General features: G+C 28.2%; 1 long non-coding RNA gene across 4 annotated transcripts; it reads left to right on the plus strand.

The window, feature by feature from the left end:
• Positions 1-9,367: 9,367 nt before the first annotated feature.
• LOC105258067 lies at positions 9,368-16,537 on the plus strand. 4 transcript variants are annotated; one of them, XR_003123153.1, is made up of 6 exons: positions 9,368-9,671; positions 13,603-13,879; positions 15,168-15,303; positions 15,364-15,579; positions 15,878-16,002; positions 16,088-16,537. It is a non-coding gene; the product is annotated as an uncharacterized LOC105258067 (long non-coding RNA). The 4 variants fall into 4 exon arrangements; XR_003123154.1 differs by having other exon boundaries at positions 15,375-15,579; XR_002192864.2 differs by having other exon boundaries at positions 15,386-15,579.
• Positions 16,538-20,571: the final 4,034 nt, after the last annotated feature.

A 20,571-nucleotide genomic window follows, 5' to 3' on the forward strand; every position in this document is an offset into this window, starting at 1 on the left:
TGTCACAAACTGTTATCGCGATAAACAGTTTTAACAGATTTGAAAACGCAAAATTAAAATAATTTCTGAAAAAAGAATGAAACTTGACATTGACCCACGTGAAATATTAATTCGCATTTCGCAACGGAATTGGATAACCAATGATATGATATCGACTGGAAAATCTCGTATTTCAAATCACGGGCGATAATGTATTGCATATGCAAATTCAGGCTCGTACATCTCGTAATATAAACAATCGCTCATTTAACACGTCACACTGGATTACTCGTCAATTGACGTTTATATTTCCTTCAAATGTTAATCTCGCTATATAATATTTAACTCTTGAATGCATCCAGTTTCTTTCATGAAAACTGAAATAAATTAAGACTGATGCTATATATACACAAAGACATAATACATACATATCAGCAAATTTAAAACTTGTGATTATTCTGGTTTTAAATAAAAATGAATTAGATTATAAAAATATTTTTTTCAACTATTTTACGATATAAATATATATGTATATCAATATCCAATTAATAGTATCTCGTCTAGCGATATTTTATTTATTGCAGTGTCGACAAGAGAGAATAATAAATAAAATATTTGAAATATTAAAAGTTTAAATTTATTCTTATGATATATAAATATGTTCAAACAAATCTTGCAATTACAGCAAAAAAATTTCTAAATATGAAAAGTTAATTGAGATAAATAAATAATTAGAAAATATATATTGTGATATATCGCATATATTTTACAGTTCAAAATCAATATAAATGACGGACAAAATTTAGATCTGAACAATTAGTGATATTTAGAAATAAAGTCTTCATGTGACACCTATCCATTAAGGCTAATCATACTTTTTGTAAAAAGTTTGATTATACACAGAAAAATCGTTCTAGCTGTAATCTGAAAACTTATATTTATTTCAGAAAATGATTAATATTTAGGATTTATATTTGTCAAAAGACATTATTAGAATTTGCTATTATAAATTCTACATGTTACAATGTTTTAACAAATACAAAAAATAGCGATAAATTTTTAGTGTGATAAAATCTACCTGTATCAGCAAAACATTTCTTTGAATATACACATCTTACTAAAGAAAACCTAATGCCTTCAGCAATTTTCTATCTTTCTCATGGAAATACATAGAGCTAATTACTTCTCATATCCCTCGCAAATTAAATGTAAGAGAGTATAATCAGATTAATAACAATTTTCTAGCGTTTAAAAACAAATTTTATTAAAGCATCATGCATTCAAGAGTTAAGCTATACTTCATATATTGTCCTAGGCATTTCTGTCACTGCCAAACAGGATAATACATGATATGTCTTTGCGGTTTTTCCGTTTCGGACAAAATATATAGAATATATTCTGCAAATCTGTTGAGTAAAATAAATTCTCGCTTACATCATTTTAATACACATAACTCTATAATACGATTCGATATTATTGTAACTACGAACGTGAACAACGTATGCTTCAAAAATCGTGACATTTATAATTATTTCACTGACATTTATAATTATTTCACACACGCTATCTATGTAATCAGTGTAACAGTATTCTAGCATTTTCTACCAAACGTTAAATATCGCATCTAATTTTATAGAAATAAATTGTGCACATAAATTATTAATTCATAATTATTAATTGCTTGTATGACCAGATTAAAAAAAAATAATCGATCTTCGCTTTATCGCAATTAAGCTGCACGTAGAGATGTAAAAATTTTTTTAACAGAAACTTTCTTTTAACAAAAAACAAATACTAAAAAAAAATTTGTTTTAATTGAAAAAACAAATTTCCTTTTACTACAAAAAGTTTTCTTTTATTACTTTTTTAAATATAATAATATTTTCCTTCATATTTTTTTTGTTAACATAATTTTAAAAAAATTAAGTTTTTATATTTTTAATTTTTTTTCCGAAAGTAATTTTAATGAATTAATAAAACTTTGGTGACAAATTATATTAAACACGACATGATTCAGATAATATTTAGATGTACAACAAAAATTTTTATTATATTAAATTTATTATTATTATTATGATATTAAAAATTTTTATCTAATTGAAAATTATACAAATTATGCCATATTTGAGATCATTTTAATCGGAAAGATTTTATTAAAATTATTTTTAAAAAAGAAAAATTAAAAATACAAAAATTTTAGTTTTTTTAATTTATTATTATTACAATAGTGTCTATTAAATGCATTTTTACAAATTATGTTTTCGTATCTATGTATAATAAAAAAATTCATTGGAATGCACTTTTGATTTGTTTTTGGAGAATTTATCTAATTAAAAATAATAATTACATAACTATATAATTAATTAGAATATGATCTGCTTAAAGTTAAAATACTGATGATAAGTTAAAATCATCTTAAAAATAAAAAATAATGAAAAATCACACATAGCACTTGCAATATTCAAAAAATATAATTTTCAATATTTAAAAAAAAACAAATTTTGAAGGAACAAGATTTGTTGTTTCCATGGGTTATTTCACGAAAAAAAATCATTCTATGAAAAAAATAACATTTTGCTTTTTTTCTATTTACATCTCTAATTGCATGTCTCCGATAAATAAAAACAGATGCTCTGCAAGAAGCAGTTCCATAAAATATTATGAGTTACGTGCGTTTATCCAGAGAGTTAGGGTAGCAATAATGTGCACAACAAATTTCAATGTACACCATCGACGTCCAATCGAAAGGAAACAATTCATATATAGTATATCTGTTAAGTAGTAATATATAATAATGACCATCGTTGAGAGAACGGTGATTAGTGTGCGCGATTATAAGACATAAAATAACTTCGAATCTATCTTGATCAATAATGTATGTCGATTACACAGAGATGTGTGCGTGTGTGACGAGAATATATATATCTAAATATATAAAACTATATATTTATATATATATACATATGTATATATATATATATATGTATGTATATATATGTATATACACGGTGGGCCATTTTAATCGATGCACTCGAATATCTCGAAAACAGCACTCTTCAGAAAGAAATGTTTCAAACAAAAATTGTAGGGTGTGAAGGGGGACATAAGATGGTAGCATTGGTTTGACCTTGGAAAGTCATTTGAAGGTCACATAAAAGTCACCTTCAATTTCTTAAATTGAACCCACTATTTTTCATTACATATTCTTCTAGCTTATCTCGAGAGCTTTCCAAAACACTACAGACAAATGTTTTTTCATTAAATACTTTTTGAGTTATAAGGCTTCAAAGTTTGCAGTACTTCGATATAAAATGCAAAATATCTCGTAAAATATTTAGTTTTCGGTAGTCTTACCCTAATACTTTTATGCGCAGGATAATGAGACAAAACTATTGGTGCAAAGAAAACGTATGATTGTTTATGATAAAAAATGTGTAATTTGCAATGCACTTTTTGTTATAAACAATCATGCGTTTTCTTTGCACCAATAGTTTTGTCTCATTATCCTGTGCATAAAAGTATTAGGGTAAGACTACCGAAAACTAAATATTTTACGAGATATTTTGCATTTTATATCGAAGTACTGCAAACTTTGAAGCCTTATAACTCAAAAAGTACTTAATGAAAAAACATTTGTCTGTAGTGTTTTGGAAAGCTCTCGAGATAAGCTACAAGAATATGTAATGAAAAATAGTGGGTTCAATTTAAGAAATTGAAGGTGACTTTTATGTGACCTTCAAATGACTTTCCAAGGTCAAACCAATGCTACCATCTTATGTCCCCCTTCACACCCTACAATTTTTGTTTGAAACATTTCTTTCTGAAGAGTGCTGTTTTCGAGATATTCGAGTGCATCGATTAAAATGGCCCACCGTGTATATGTCCCAATGGGATGTCCCAAAAGTCCGAACCGGTCGAATATTTCATAAACTATGTACTTTAGAAAGAAATGTTTCAGACAAAAGTTGTATGGCTTGAAGGGAGCATCAGATAGTGGCAATGATTTGACATGAGAGAGTCATTTGAAAGTCACGTGAAGATTACCGTCAATTTCTTAAATGGAACTTCCTATTTTTTATTAAATATTCTGGTAGCTCACGTCGAGAGCTTTCCAAAACACTATAATTAAGTTAGTTTTCATTAAGTACTTTCAGAATTATGAGGCTTGAAATCATTTCTTAATTTTATATAAACCGTAAAATATCTTGTAAAATATTCATTTTTCGATTATCTTACCTTAATACTTTTATGTACAAAATAATGAGAGAAATCAATTGGTGTAAAGAAAAAATATAGTTATTTTTAAGAAAAAATATGTAATTTGCAATTAACAATTACATATTTTTTTTAAAAGAACTATGTGTGCCTTTCATGTTTTTTCTTTACACCAATTGATTTCTCTCATTATTTTGTACATAAAAGTATTAAGGTAAGATAATCGAAAAATGAATATTTTACTAGATATTTTATGGTTTATGCAAAATTAAGAAATGATTTCAAGCCTCATAACTCAAAAAGTACTCAATGAAGAAATACTTTATTATAGTGTTTTGGAAAGCTCTCGAGATAAACTACACGAATATGTAATAAAAAATAGGGGGTTCTATTTAAGAAATTGAAGGTGATCTTTATGTCACCTTCAAATGACTTTCCAAGGTCAAATCATTACCACTATCTGATGGCCCCCTTCAAGCCATATAATTTTTGTCTGAAACATTTCTTTCTAAAGTGCATAGTTTATGAAATATTCGACCAGTCCTGGGACATCCTATATACAAATGGGACGTTTCACGTCAACCGGATCACTTGTCTGCCCAAAATTTGAAGCGACCTACAAAGACGTTCGATAGCTCAAAAAATTAGTCTTTACTAGTACTTTCGAAAGTCATGTGCCCCGTTTTGAAATTCAAAATGGCGGATCCAATATGGCGGCTGAATGGATGAATAATTATTGAATAGCCTACGTAATTCCACAGTATCTCCTTTTTCAAAATTACATTGGCGTTGAAATTGCTTAGAAAGGAGTTTTCAGTGTCTCTGATCACAATCCTAGAGTTGTGTCACTGAAATGACAATGAATATTAACAGCTCACTGAGTTACCGATTGGATTGCTCACTAACTACTTTGAAAAAAAAACGTTAGAGTAGTAACCACAGTAACAATTTGATTTTTAAATTAAGTAGTCTTTTTACGGTTTCTGCAACCATATTGGATACGCCGTCTTGAATTTCAGTAATGTAACTCCCAAGTTAAGATTAGCTTTTTACTCATTTTCACACTTTCAGCAGCCATATTGGATCCGCCATTTTGAATTTCAAAACGGGGCACATGACTTTCGAAAGTACTAGTAAAGACTAATTTTTTGAGCTATCGAACGTCTTTGTAGGTCGCTTCAAATTTTGGGCAGACAAGTGATCCGGTTGACGTGAAACGTCCCAAATACTCTTTTTAGATTTAAAAATCAGACACATATGTATATATAATATATAGGGAAAACTAATGTTGAAAATATGTGATAAGGCACGGCTTTAGCCATGCACGATTATATTCGTTCGAGCACTTTCATCGTTATTTGTGAAAAATTTTTAACAACTCGATTAATATTAACATTTTTTATTTTAATGCAAAGTATTTATGCATCCAATTTTGTTTATGTTTAATAATAATCAATAATTGATGATCCATCGAACGTATATTTATTAGTTTTTGATTTATTCTCGTCTCTAGTAATCCTATAGTATCCGGAAGGAAAATAAAGAATTACTTGGAGAGTTTTATCGACTATTGTATCGCTATAAGATATAAGACGTTTTCACAAATATCGTTGAAAGGAGCTGTTTTATAAATATTTCATATATTTTGTTATACTATGTTTCTATGCTCTTTGCATTATAATTCAAAAGCTAAGTGTATTATAATATTATCTGACATACACTTTTCACGAATTCCATTACACTTTTTACATTCTCCTACACAGATTGCGAGGTAAAAGCTTTCTCGGATTTTATCATAAGGTCAATAAGCACAAATGTAATAGAACAATCCTCTTCCTAATTATCTGCTCGAAATTAAGGACCTCTTTCTAATATCTTTGACCAACTCTGAATTAGAGCGTGCAAGGAGACAAATATTAAACGGCGACGCTGTTATTATCCCTTACCGCGTGTAGTTATCTTTCTATCATAAAAAAGTTGCACTTACAAAATAAGTATGTTAATGAGTATGTAAAAATAGATATTGTAGTATATTCTGGCTATTCTACCTCTTCAAAAAATATGTATATATACATATATACATATATATATATATATATATATATATATATATATATATACACACACACACACACAGGGTGTCCCATTTTAATCCATCCAGTCGAATATCTCGAAAACCAAGCCCGAGAGAGAAAAATATTTCAGACAAAAGTTGTATGGTTTCAAGGGGGCCATAAGATGGTACCATTGGTTTGATTTTGAAGAGTCACACGAAGGACACTTCAATTTTTTTAAATGGAACATCCTATATATTTTATATATATTCTTAAAAATATGGAATTTGCAATTAATAATTCCATATTTTTTCTTAAATCAACTGTATGTTTTCTTTACACCAATTGATTCCTCTCATTATTTTGTACATAAAAGTATTAAGGTAAGATATCGAAAAATGAATATTTTACTAGATATTTTATGGTTTATGTAAAATTAAGAAAAATTATTTCAAGTCTCATAACTCGAAAAGTGCTCGATGAAGAAATACTTTATTATAATGTTTTGGAAAGTTTTCGAGATGAGCTATAAGAATATGCAAAAATATATAGGATGTTTCATTTAAAAAAATTGAAGTATCCTTCACATGACCTTCAAATGACTCTTCAAGGTTAAACCAATGATACCATCTTATGGCCCCCTCGAAATCAAACAACTTTTGTCTGAAACATTTTTCTCTTCGGGGCTTGGTTTTCGAGATATTCGACTGGATGTATTAAAACGGACCACCCTGTATATATACATATATATGTATATATATATATATATATATATATATATATATACAGGGTGTCTGAAAACTTTTCGCGGTTCCGAAGTGTGAAGGTAGACTGGCTCAAATTAAGAAGGAAGGTCTTCTATTGCTTAGCGATATTTGCAATAATTAATGAAAAATTAATTAAAGAAGAACGGCCAATAGTGCTTGGCCAATGGTGATTAGAAAGGAGAGGAGCGATGAGTATGTAGAGGCGCGGCAAAAGCTCCTCTCCTTCCCAATCATCACTTCACCGCACGCCTTCATTATGTTACAGTGAGACCGCCTTTGCTGCCGTGTGCTTCTAGCCACGCGCATTGGCCGATTTTCTTTAATTAATTTTTCGTTAATTATTACAAATATCGCCAAACAGTAAAGGACATTCCTTCTTAATTTGAGCCAATCTACCTTCACACTTCGAGACCGCGAAAAGTGTTCAGACACCCTGTATAATTTAACGTTTTTATCGGCAATAATATGAAAGATTTTATTGAAATAATATATTGAGATTAAAATAACTGTACGTAGAACGATGCAATGAGAGAAATTTTAAGAAGAAATATAAATTTTTATAAAACATTGGCTCTTGCCAAGTATACTTGGCAAACTATGCTGTAAGGCTTAATCCAGAAATATTCGATACGTGTGTATATATAATACATATGCTGTATGTATAATAAAAAAGAAAAATCATGAAAAAGTCATGAATTCCATGTATGAGAGAAATCAGGAATTGGGAAATTGTCTAAAATCGAGCTCTACACTACAGTCGTATTTCTCATTGTACATTTGTCAACTGAATTAGTTAGGATACTTGAAATGACGGCCTTAAAATAAAAGTTTATTTTTTTCACGATGATAAATATCTGAGCAAGTGAACGTGTAAATGAAGTGATCTCTAAAGATGATTCGCAAGAGCAAAGGACGTAAAACAGGAAATGCGAGATAGAAAGAGAGGGAGAGAGAGAGAGAGAGAGAGAGAGAGAGAGAGAGAGAGAGAGAGAGAGAGAGAGAGAGAGAGAGAGAGAGAGAGAGAGAAAGTGAGAAAGAAGAGAAGAAAGAAAACAGATATTTCTCTATGAACACGTTAATCCTTTATGAAAATATACATCTGAATCTTTGTAAATATTTTTAAACACTTGTACGTGTCTATATAACTTGTAAGTGTCTATATAAGTGGCATTCTTTGTTCAACAGACATGAGTTACGAAAAATAATAAATAAAAAATAATTATAAGTAACATTTTGTCTAAATATATTCTACATTCTTTAAAATTTTTCTTTCTTCAAATTAATTTTTGTTAATACGTATTAATTATATTAATTGGCTTGTATTAATTGACTTATAAAAAAAGTACGTAATATACAGGGTGTCCCAAAAGTCCCGGACTGGTCGAATATTTCATAAACTATGCACTTTAGAAAGAAATGTTTCAGATAAAAGTTGTATGGCTTGAAGGGGGCCATCAGATAATGGCAATGATTTGACATGGGAGAGTCATTTGAAAGTCACGTGAAGATCACCGTCCATTTCTTAAATGGAACTCCCTATTTTTTATTAAATATTCTGGTAGCTCTGGTCGAGAGCTTTCCAAAACACTATAATTAAGTTAGTTTTCATTAAGTACTTTCAGAATTATGAGGCTTAAATTCATTTCTTAATTTTACATAAACCGTAAAATATATCTTGTAAAATATTCATTTTTCGATTATCTTATTTTAATACTTTTATGTACAAAATAATGAGAGGAATCAATTGATGTAAAGAAAAAACATAGTTGTTTTTAAGAAAAAAATATGTAATTTGCAATTAACAATCACATATTTTTTTAAAAACAACTATGTGTTCTTCTCATTATTTTGTACATAAAAGTATTAAGGTAAGATAATCGAAAAATGAATATTTTACTAGATATTTTATGGTTTATGCAAAATTAAGAAATGATTTCAAGCCTCATAACTCAAAAAGTACTTAATAAAAAGGTACTTAATTATAGTGTTTTGGAAAGCTCTCGAGATAAGCTACAAGAATATGTAATGAAAAATAGGGGGTTCCATTTAAGAAATTGAAGGTAATCTTTATGTGACCTTCAAATGACTATCCAAGGTCAAATCTAAGGTCACCGTCGGATTGCCCGGGAAAAATCCTACAACTTTTGTCTAAAACTTTTTTCAAAATAATCGACTCCAATCGAGATATTATCTTGTCTCAAGATAAATGCCCCACCCTGTATATTTTTTTAAAGTAAATTTTTTCTATCATTACATTATGAAAGATGGAAGTTTATTGACTGTTGCATTAAATGTCGCATTATATAGTTGTATTAAAAAAATATATTAAGTATATGTAAACTTATTTTTAAAAAGATACAAAACAGTCATAAAGCTCGTCTCATTCGGGAATGTAGATTAACATTTTAGAAAATATTGCCTTGATAATTTATCAATTGCGAGACGTCGATCCGTCGATGATGGTGTGCGCTTCAGCATGACGAACGAAAGTACGACAGATTTTCTCTCAGAAGAACAGAAAATAAATGTGTTACGAGGGATTCGCGGCGAACCATTTTTGGAATCCCCACCCACGACACGCGCGCGGTTTTTGTCGGATGGCTTTTCCGTTCTCTTTCCGCTCAGATACTCATCTTGCGCTGCTCGTTCGAGTTAGGTAAGTGCATCATTTCCGATAATACGCTTTTCCTGTGGTGAAAACGTTTTGTTTTTTTTTCTTCTCTCTCTCTCTCTCTCTCTTTGTCTGCCTCTTTGCCTTTTATATGCTTTATGTTGAAACGTGTGGCAGCGATATACGGAATAAGCTCTCATCAGTTAACTAGTTAACTGGAGAACGATCGACGGAGAAGTGTCGACGAAGATGGAGATCGCTGGTTGATGGGATAAATCAACGGAATATATGTCAGAGAGTGGCAAACTAATCAGGCTTATACTTTAAGGAGTTTTAATATCATAATTTTAAGCGGCTTGTTGACATATCTTGCGGCGCCAAAGTAAGTAGTATTTTCAGAATGTAATCCTCTGTGCGCGCGGATAGATCAGATTGTATCAATTATCGAGATGGAGATCGGTGAAAGTTCACGATTAAAAGAGCATTCGTATTTAAAACACGAGGGCCATTAAAAAGTGCAAGAAAATCCCTCAAAATTGCAGATGATTCAATTAGGATTGCACAAGACTCAAACAAGGCACTATTCTAATTGGAAGTAAAAATATTGTATTAATATTGAAAATTAAAAAACTTAAATCTTGTCTTGAATGAATCTTTAAAGCAAAAAATATCGTCTTGTATTATCTTGTCATGATTTTATTAACCATTTTTTATTTAGTATTAATAACTGTTTAAAATAATATTTAATATAATATTTATAACATATAACTTAAGATCATTATTACTATTTATATCATCTGTTTACTTCTGAAAACGCATTAAAAAATCTCGTCTTATTGTTAGATATATAGCGTATGTGATTTTTTCTAATATGATTTACAGATATATATACAGGGTCCCATTTTAATCCATCCAGTGGAATATCCCGAAAACCAAGTCCAAGAGAGAAAAATGTTTCAGATAAAAGTTATATGGTTTCAAGGGTGCCATAAGAGGGTACCATTGGTTTGACCCTGAAGAGTCATTTGAAGGTCATGCAAAGGTTACTTTGATTTTTTAAAATCGAACACCCTATATATTTTTGCATATTCTTGTAGCTCACGTCGAGAGCTTTCCAAAACACTATAATTAAGTTTTTATTAAGTACTTTCCGAATTATGAGGCTTGAAATCATTTCTTAATTTTGCATAAACCATAAAATATCTAGTAAAATATTCATTTTTCGATTATCTTACCTTAATACTTTTATATACAAAATAATGAGAGGTATCAATTGGTGTAAAGAAAACATACAGTTGTTTTTAACAAAAAATATGGAATTGTTAATTGCAAATTCCATATTTTTTCTTAAAAACAACTGTATGTTTTCTTTACATCAGTTAATTCCTCTCATTATTTTGTACATAAAAGTATTAAGGTAAGATAATCGAAAAATGAATATTTTACTAGATATTTTATGGTTTATGTAAAATTAAGAAATTATTTCAAGCCTCATAACTCGAAAAGTATTCAATGAAGAAATACTTTATTATAGTGTTTTGGAAAGATCTCGAGATGAGCTACAAGAATATATAAAAATATATAGGATATTCTATTTTAAAAAATTGAAGTGACCTTCGTGTGATCTTCAAATGACTCTTCAAAGTCAAACCAATGATACCATCTTATGGCCCCCTTGAAACCATACAACTTTTGTCTGAAACATTTTTCTCTTTCGAGCTTGGTTTTCGAGATATTCGATTGGATGGATTAAAATGGAACATTCTGTATATATATATATGTGTATATATATATATATATATATATATATATATATATATATGTACGCGTGTGTGTGTGTGTATTAGTTTTCTTTAAAAGTAATTAATCTTAAACTTGGCATTGTCTGGATAAATAATTAAATGATAAATAAAAAATTGAATTGAATTTCAAGCCAATATCAAGACTAGTCTGTTGATACCTTGTGCAATCCTATTCCATATTATTTTAAATTTGATAGCTTGAAATTAATCCATTTTAGTGATCAATGATCCATCCACATGCATACTATTTTTAACGCTTGATGTTTGTGTGACATTTGGATAAATCCATCTAATCTTTGATTTGATTTATATTCAAATTTAGATGAAGTGACAGACGACGCTTAACTTCTTACAGGAAGTTTACATAATCGATTCATGAAGATCCTCAATGTCTCAGACAGCTTTGCATTTCTAATTGTTCCTAAATAGTAATAGCTTTACTAATGGTTCGAGATAATTTCCTTTCGGGCTTAACATAAAGCAATAGTAGTAGAATCTATAACTATCAACGATGTACGCATTACATGTATTAACTTATTATATTACATTTTGTTGTCTACAATATATGCACTTTTTTAGAACATTATCTGGTTCGCGTATTAATAATGAAACGTACCCGCTAATTTTTTATTTTTAAAAAAATTTTTCTTTGTAGTGAAAGAAATAAGTATAAGATGTTACTGATATGAATGATAAATATAATTATTGGCTTTTGCGGTCTATTAATATCTCCAATTATCTAAAAATATTACATTTAAAAAAATATATTTTGATTTAATTTTACGATAATTAAAAAATTTTTGGAATAAATTAAAAATAATTTAGTTTTGATTTCTTTTCTTTCGTTTTTACTTGCTATATTTTTTTTATTTTCCGCAACATAGATATATATATATATATATATATATATATATATATATATATATAGCAGGAGATAGCTTTATACATTGAAAATCAATATAAAATATTATATTGTTGTAGACTACTTTCTTAACGGTATTTCTGCTTTAACGTCTTTCATGCAGATATTGAACATCGTTTTAAATCTTCCCTGTTTAACTCCGATTATTTTATATCGTACTATAAAATTACGAGTAATATTAAAAATAAATTTTCATAATAATGTCTGTTTTACAAATTGTGCAATATTATTTTTCGCGTTTACATAACATTCTCATGTAGTTTGTCACAGAAAGGTATTTTTTAAAGGGATCTTACGTTTTCTGGAAATGTTATATCCCCGCGAAATGAATTTAATTTACTTAAAAAAATATTTTGTTATTGTAAATAGATTTCTAAATAAATCTATCAATACTTTTTGTACTTGTTAGACTTGTAATATATAAAATTTAAATAGTAGCAATTCTAATAATGCCTTCTGGCAAATTTAAATCCCATTAAGTCCCACTAAATCTGCATTGGATAAATATTATCATTATAATTAATTGGATAAATACAAGTTTTGATATTAGTTAGAACAGTTTTTATGAAAAATTATTTTTTTGTATACCATAGTTAAATTTTACAACAAATATTATTAGCCTTAATATAGAAAAACTTTATTTTTAAATTTCACTAATAATTCAGATATAAATTCTCTCTCTATCATTTAGATTAATTAAGTACAAAGCATATGTGATATTACAGCATTTGCTAATTATTTATCTATCTGAATTAATTTTCTGCATCTAAAAAATTATTACTGTAGTTGCAAGATTATTTTTTTGAATGTTCACGATCCGTAAAATCCGCACGAAGGAGTCACAATTACGGAGGGGTCACTAAAGTCTTGTGACATTAATATTTATTGTTAGATCGAATGTTGTAATTAAGTAAAGTCTGTTTTTCTGAGTTACACTCATTACGTTTTGGTCTCTTCTTGCGTCGCTACCGCATTAGAATTCCGTCGTCATTATAGCACATATTTATAGAATTGGGTTGTAGATGCTATTTCCGTAGACATCTTGATACATGCTCTTCTTCGTGCTTACGCGATCAGTCGCGAATTATGGGCTTTGCAGAATTCGATAGTGCAGGATTTACGATGGTTCACGAGTACGTATATGTTCAGAAATGCAACTTTCGACACAAACCTTCGATTCAATCTCAAAGGCAAAAGCTTGAGTCATTCATGACGATTGATATAGAATTTGACAAGAATGTTTCATTTTCAGGAAACTCTATAATTTCTTTAGGACAGTTCTCAAAATAAAGTCGTCGTCAAGAAGAAAATGCAAACGATGAAGCTTGGGAAAGACAATGCCATGGATAAGGCCGACACCCGAGAAGGGCAGGCAAAGGAAGCGAATCTCTCGTGTTCTCGAGAAAATTGCGGAACTCACGAAAAAATTAGCTCGAGTCAAAGATAATATGGAGGCCAAAGCAAGTTATTGAGCAAGCTAACAGAAAGCTCAAAGATCGCGAGAAATCTCTTATCAAAGTAACGTCAACGTAAGTTTTTTTTGAATGTACATAGAGGATGTTTGGCAGGAAATCGACAAACTTCTGGAATATCTTCTTTATTTTAAGAAAAAAAGTTGAAATCTTTTGATAAATTAGGAGATAGATACAGGATACAGTTAACAAAAATTAAATTTTCCCTACCTCGATAATCGAACCGAATTAATCTATAATGTATATGGACTATTTGCTTATAATGAACTCTAAAATACACTACTAAAAAAAAATGGGAACACTTTTTGTACCCTAAAAATTGAGCTATTTTCAAACCGCTGAAACTTGTTGAAAAATCATTGTAGACAAAAAATTAAAAAAGCATTTTGAAGTTTCAACTTTAACGCAGTTGGTGGTTTTATAAAAATTTTTTACCTTTCTTATTTTGCGCTTTAAAAAAGAACACAATGTTTAGTTCCTTGAAATTATGTATTTTTAACATGGCGCAACTTGATAAAAAAATTTTTCTTGAGAAATTCAACTAAAATTTCATAACAATACTTTTTAGATATGACGTCGATACTCGGCGAAAAATCATCGTAGACAAAAAATATTTTGAAATAAAAAAAGTATTTTGAAATAAAAAAAGTATTTTGAAGCTTGAAATTTCAACTTTAATCCATTATCGTTAGTTTTTTAGATTTTCTTGAAAAGTTTCTCGAAAAGTATCTCGAAAGTTTTCTCGAAAAATTTTTTAATTATATCTAAAAAGTACTGTTTATTTTCAAAATCATGTTATTCGACCAAAAAAATCGTAGGAAAATTAAAAAAGTGTTTTGTAGGAAAAATGTTGTAATTTATGGAATTTGAGTTGAATTTCTCGAGAAAATTTTTTTTAACAAATTGCAGCGTGTTAAAAATACATAATTTTAAGGAACTAAACAGTGTGTTCTTTTTTAAAGCCCAGAATAAAGAAGATAAAATATTTTTTAAAAATCACCAACTACGCGTTAAAGTTGAAACTTTAAGCTTCAAAATGCTGTTTTAATTTTTTGTCTAGTCTGCGATGATTTTTTGACGAGTTTCAGCAGTTTGAAAATAGCCCAATTTTTAGGATACAAAAGTGTTTTTTTTTTTAATAGTGTATATTCTAGAAGTTTATTAGTCGGTTTTCTCACGGAACATTTTGTATTATACTTTCGACTTTTTTTTGTACTGTTGATCACATTGCCTTGGTATTTTATACTAAACATTATGAACAATTAAAATCTAACGTTAGAGAGAATGATAATAATAAGTCTATAATTGATGAAAATTCTAATTTTCATGCATTTAATTCTTTTAGGCTAAATGCAAAGTAGCCTAGTCCTTAATTGCGAAGTCTAGTTCATTGAAGAGGACTTTGAGCGCTCGGAGGAATAATTAAACACGACGATCGCTAAATTGACTGAAGTTTCGCAGACCGCCGATAAACCCAGTCGGTAATTATACACTAATCAAACTGCGCGTGGTGCCTTAATATATATTGAAATATGTGACAGTATAATTGCAGTATGTGTAAAGTATTGGAAAATCGTGCATAATAGGACAAGAAGAGGATGGACCAATTAATGAATCAAGAAAGTTCACCTACTTGTGCAAGATGCTAATCTGATGAAAAATCTGACGAAGCGCAAGCTGGTCTTCATTGAAGACGAGCTCGAAGGATCAAAAAAGGATGTGAAATTCTAGGAAAATAATAAAGGATGTGATAAAGCGTAAGATAATTGTGTTAATATGCTTAATGTGAAAATAAAATTTAGGCAATTATACAATTTCTATCTTCTACTTTCGCAATAAAATCATGGAACTGGAAGAAGAATTGAAAGTCGTAACAGTTTGAAATTTTTAGAAGTATCTGAAAAAAGTATAGTATGATTGTTAATGTAAACAGTAGTATATTATATGTCTATTTCGCTAGAGAACAAGTTCTCTATTCTCTTTCCGAAGAAAATATGCTAAATTTGAAAAATTTGAAAAATACTGATCTATGCAAATTTCTATAAATATTTTTAGACCAATCAATGAATCAAAAAATACAAATGCCAATTGAAAATCTTGATCATAAATTGAAGGAGGCTGAAGTCTGCGCCGAGTTTGATGAGAAGATCAAGAAATTTCAGAAGAAGGACAATTCGAAGGTTTATTTTACTGAAAATATCTTTTGTTTTCCTCTCTCTTGTACAAAAGTGAAGAAAATAAAATCATATTACGTTTCTCCCTTAGATGAATTGAGTATCAACAAGGACAAGTCGCTGGTCGATGAAGTGGACTCGACGTTAGCCGAATTGGCAAGCTATGAGATTATTTTACTATTATACTTCGCGTATCTAAGAATAGTTTCAATTTCTTGATTAAAAAGTCGATATTTTATGTTTCCGCGAACAATATTACAGTTGGACGTCATCGTTCGATGAAAAAAAGAGACACAACTAAAGGATATGAATATCATTCACTATTCACGCTCCTATCTTTATAATTAATGTTATTATTATGATGGAGTTTTATCAATGTGAGCGAATCATAATCAATTCTATTCTTTACATTGTGTACAAAAGATTAAGAGAAATTCAATAAAGAGTAATGTAAAATCGATAAACTGATACAAGAGTGCATAGCAATCTACGCTAAGCAATCAATATTTTTATACATTATTTTCCTACAATTTCACACATAATGATGCAAAATATTAATTAAATATAATTAAATATAAAAACTCTTTGAGAAACAATTGTTATCTCTCACGACGTTTATTATTTCTTAATAATTTAATAAACGTATATGCAGAACGTGTATCGTGTTTTAATGACACATAAATCTAGTAGTGCATATTTTGTACTAAAATTTCCAAAATCGACCACATTTTATTATTACTATTATCTCCCTTGTTTATTATGTACATGTAAATGAGAATCATAAGTAGCACAATTTTTGTGCAATCTATGGGATTTATACTGATTTAGAAATTTTTACAAAAACGCACAACAATGATTTTAATGACCATGTACATATAATTAATATTGTAGCGATTAGATCGAACTCGGACACAATTGTTGTTATTATTATTATTATTATTATTATTAATATACATTATGCACTGTTTGAATGTAATTATCAAAACAAGCAAATGATATATTTACTGATTCAGAGCTAAATACAATGCGGTTAAATGAGATGCAATCACAGTGAATAATACTTCATTTTACGATATATAAAAAGTGTGAGATCTTCATATAGTAACACGAATATTATATACATGAGAGAAAGAGAGAGTTTTGGATTGTAAACGATTGTATTTTTAGCGCTAATAATGCTACAACAGTGCAAAGATGGTGCGAATTTACAATTACAAAAAGTAAGAAATTGTGTGATTATGCAACAAAACGAACTGAATATTATGGATGCTTTCCAATTGTTTAACACATCTTAACACAAATGTGCACAGAAAACCACAAAGGGTAACGAAGTGTGCACGATTCAATTGAAACAAATTAGCAATGATATCTAACCTACAAAAATAAATATTGGCTTTATTCATTAAATATATTTAATCTATTTGGTTCCATATTCTGAGTCTTCTTTTATCGAGTAAAAGTATTTCTAAAAGTGATTTGTTGCCAATCAGAGGATTTATAAGCCATTTTTAGAAGCACTTTTATAAATAAAAGAAAACTCGGAATTTGGGTCATTATACAAGATAATTCGAATTACTTATTATTTCAATGATTAATATTTTCGCAATCCATGTTACATTTTTTGTTAAGTAAATATTAAAAATAAATTTACTACTTGTTGTTTTCCGCTTCCGAAAAGCGCATATGTGCGTATTTACAGTTGCTGTTATTTGTCACTAGAAAACACATCCAAATAAATAATGTAATATAACATAATATGAGAGAATATAATCTTCTGCGTAGCCATATAATTATGATTATATGATATTTCTACAATTATTCTTGGCTACGCAGCAAATATATAAACTTTTATGATTGAAGAAATATTATATAATTATAATTATAATTATGTAGCTACGTAGAAAATTCTCTCTACATTATGTTATATTATTGTTGTATTACTTATTATTATGATTATGCTGCAAAGAAACATAATTATTATTAATAAATAATACAACAATAATATAACATAATGTAAGAAAGAATCTTCTGCGTAATATAATTATGATTATAATATTTCTGCAATCATAGAAATTTATATATTTACTGCATAGCCAAGAATGATTGTAGAAATATGATATATAATCATAATTATATGGCTACGCAGAAGATTACATTCTCTCATATTATGTTATATTACATTATTTATTATTATGACCATGCTGCAAATAAAAAGAATTGTTATTAATAAATAATACAACAATAATATAATATAATGCGAGAGAAACCCTTTGCGAAGCCATAAATGATAATATGATGGTATGATATTTCTGCAATCATTCTTGGCTATGCAACAAATATATAAATTTCTATGATTGTAGAAATACTATATAATCATAATTATGTGACTATGTAGAAGATTTTGTCTCGCATTATGTTACATTATTATTTTTATTATTGTAGCTATGCAAATATATAAATTACTGTTTAAATAATATACTTATATAAAGATAATTGTATACAATTTATATGTATTATATTTATAAATATGGATAATTTTCTACATAACTGTATTTCTTACACATAAATTTATATATTTGTCTACATAATTATAATTATACAGCTATAGAGAAGTTTATATATTTGCTGTATAACTATAATTATTATTATATATTTAAATCTAAATATTATTATTATTACTTCTCTCTCTCTCTCTCTCTCTCTCTCTCTCTCTCTCTTTCGTGATACATTTATTAATAAAAATATTACAGAATACTTGAAAGATTGCAGAAATACTTAGAAAAAGGCAAGGCATATTGAAATCGCATCGTAAATAATTATTGTTTATTATTATTATATTCTGTGTTACATGTTAGATGATAATAATGATTAAAACTATACATATGTATAGGATGAAAAAATATGAAGATAAAAGAAGAATAGCGGCGCATGATGTTATATATATATTGGCTGCATGATTGCGCCGTACTCATAATGTGCATATTGGCAGCAATATTGCGCCTTACTATCTGCGAAGAGGAATCGAGTAAGAAAAGATCATCGATAGACTATATATCCAAATTATAGTCATAACAAGAATAAAAGACAGAAGAATTTTAAGAAGAAAGAAGATAATTATTTGTAATAATAAACAGCATAATTGCACTACATATACTAGCCGCATGATTGCGCCGTACTCATAATGTGCATACTGGCAGCAAATTGCGCCTTACTATTTGTGAAGAGGAATGAAGTAAAAAGACAGATATATAATATATCAAAATTATAATGACAACCCAGAATAAAGGAAAGAAGAAGAACAGAACATTTAAGCAAACAGAAGAAAATTATCCTTAATTAATTATTCATTATGCTTATGCGTGTATACAAATTTAGTTGAATAGGATTTTATTGGGTTTTGAGCGGCAATATGTTTAGCGGCATATATACAGAGTTTTTAAAAGAATGAAATAATTAAAAAACATTTTTGAAGAAAAAAATACTCCCGACTGCTACTAACAAAAGTACAATATTTAAATCATTATAAAAAAAAAAGTTTCATAAATAAAAAGAGTTTAATGATAAATAATAAATTAAAAAGTAGATATAAAATAGTAAAAGAGAACATAATAAGTAATAAAATAAAAAGTAAAACAAATAAAAATCTAAAATAAATAATAATTAAATGAATAAAACATATAAAAAACATATAATAATCTTAAATATAATTGGAATAAATAATAATTATAGATTATAAAGATTATATTCTCTTTTTAGAATCAAAATTTTAGTTATCTCGAAAAAAAAAACAGATATATAAATTTGTAAACATTTTATATTACTATGTCGATTTCTATGCAGGTTTTGCATATTTGTAAAAAATTTGTCAGCAATCGAATAAAGTGATATGAATTTTATGAAATTAGTAAAGCTCTAAATGTGGAATATAAATTTAAATTTTTCGAACTAGGAAGAAAAAGTGAAATGCGGATAATAATTATAACCTCGGTTTTAGAGAAAATTAATTTTTCTTTTAAAATAAATCGTTGTACATCGAATATATTTCTTTCCTCGATGCGATAAATAACGAAGTCTTTATTTAAGATTTTTATTAAAATAAATAATCTCTAATCCCTATAAAAAAGCGTAGGAGAAAAAATATCGAGATGAAGTTGCTGAAACAAAAATGAAATCATACTCCTATTATACTACGTGTTCTATTACATTATGTGCATAGTGTTGCACCATATTTTACTTAACAATTCTTATGTCTGCAAAAAATGTTTATAAGTAATATTTTGTAACTCTTGACAAATAAAAATTCAGAATTTAGAATTAGCGATTTTAAATATAAAATTAGAAATTTATAAGAACTATGGCTATCACAGAGAAATTATCATTATATTATAATATTATAATTGTTATATCTAGCAGGCCATTTTTTGTATTAATTGTTGTATTAATATCATTATCATAGTTTTAGTTTAACAAATGATTCATAATATTAGAGAGAGTATGCTAATCACATTATCTAATAACTCTCTCAATCATATTGAAAAAATATTTAAATCTATTTAACTGGAGCTATTTAACAAA

Source organism: Camponotus floridanus, unplaced genomic scaffold, assembly GCF_003227725.1.
Source record: "Camponotus floridanus strain SB8 unplaced genomic scaffold, Cflo_v7.5 scaffold36, whole genome shotgun sequence".
NCBI classification, from domain to species: Eukaryota; Metazoa; Arthropoda; class Insecta; order Hymenoptera; family Formicidae; genus Camponotus; species Camponotus floridanus.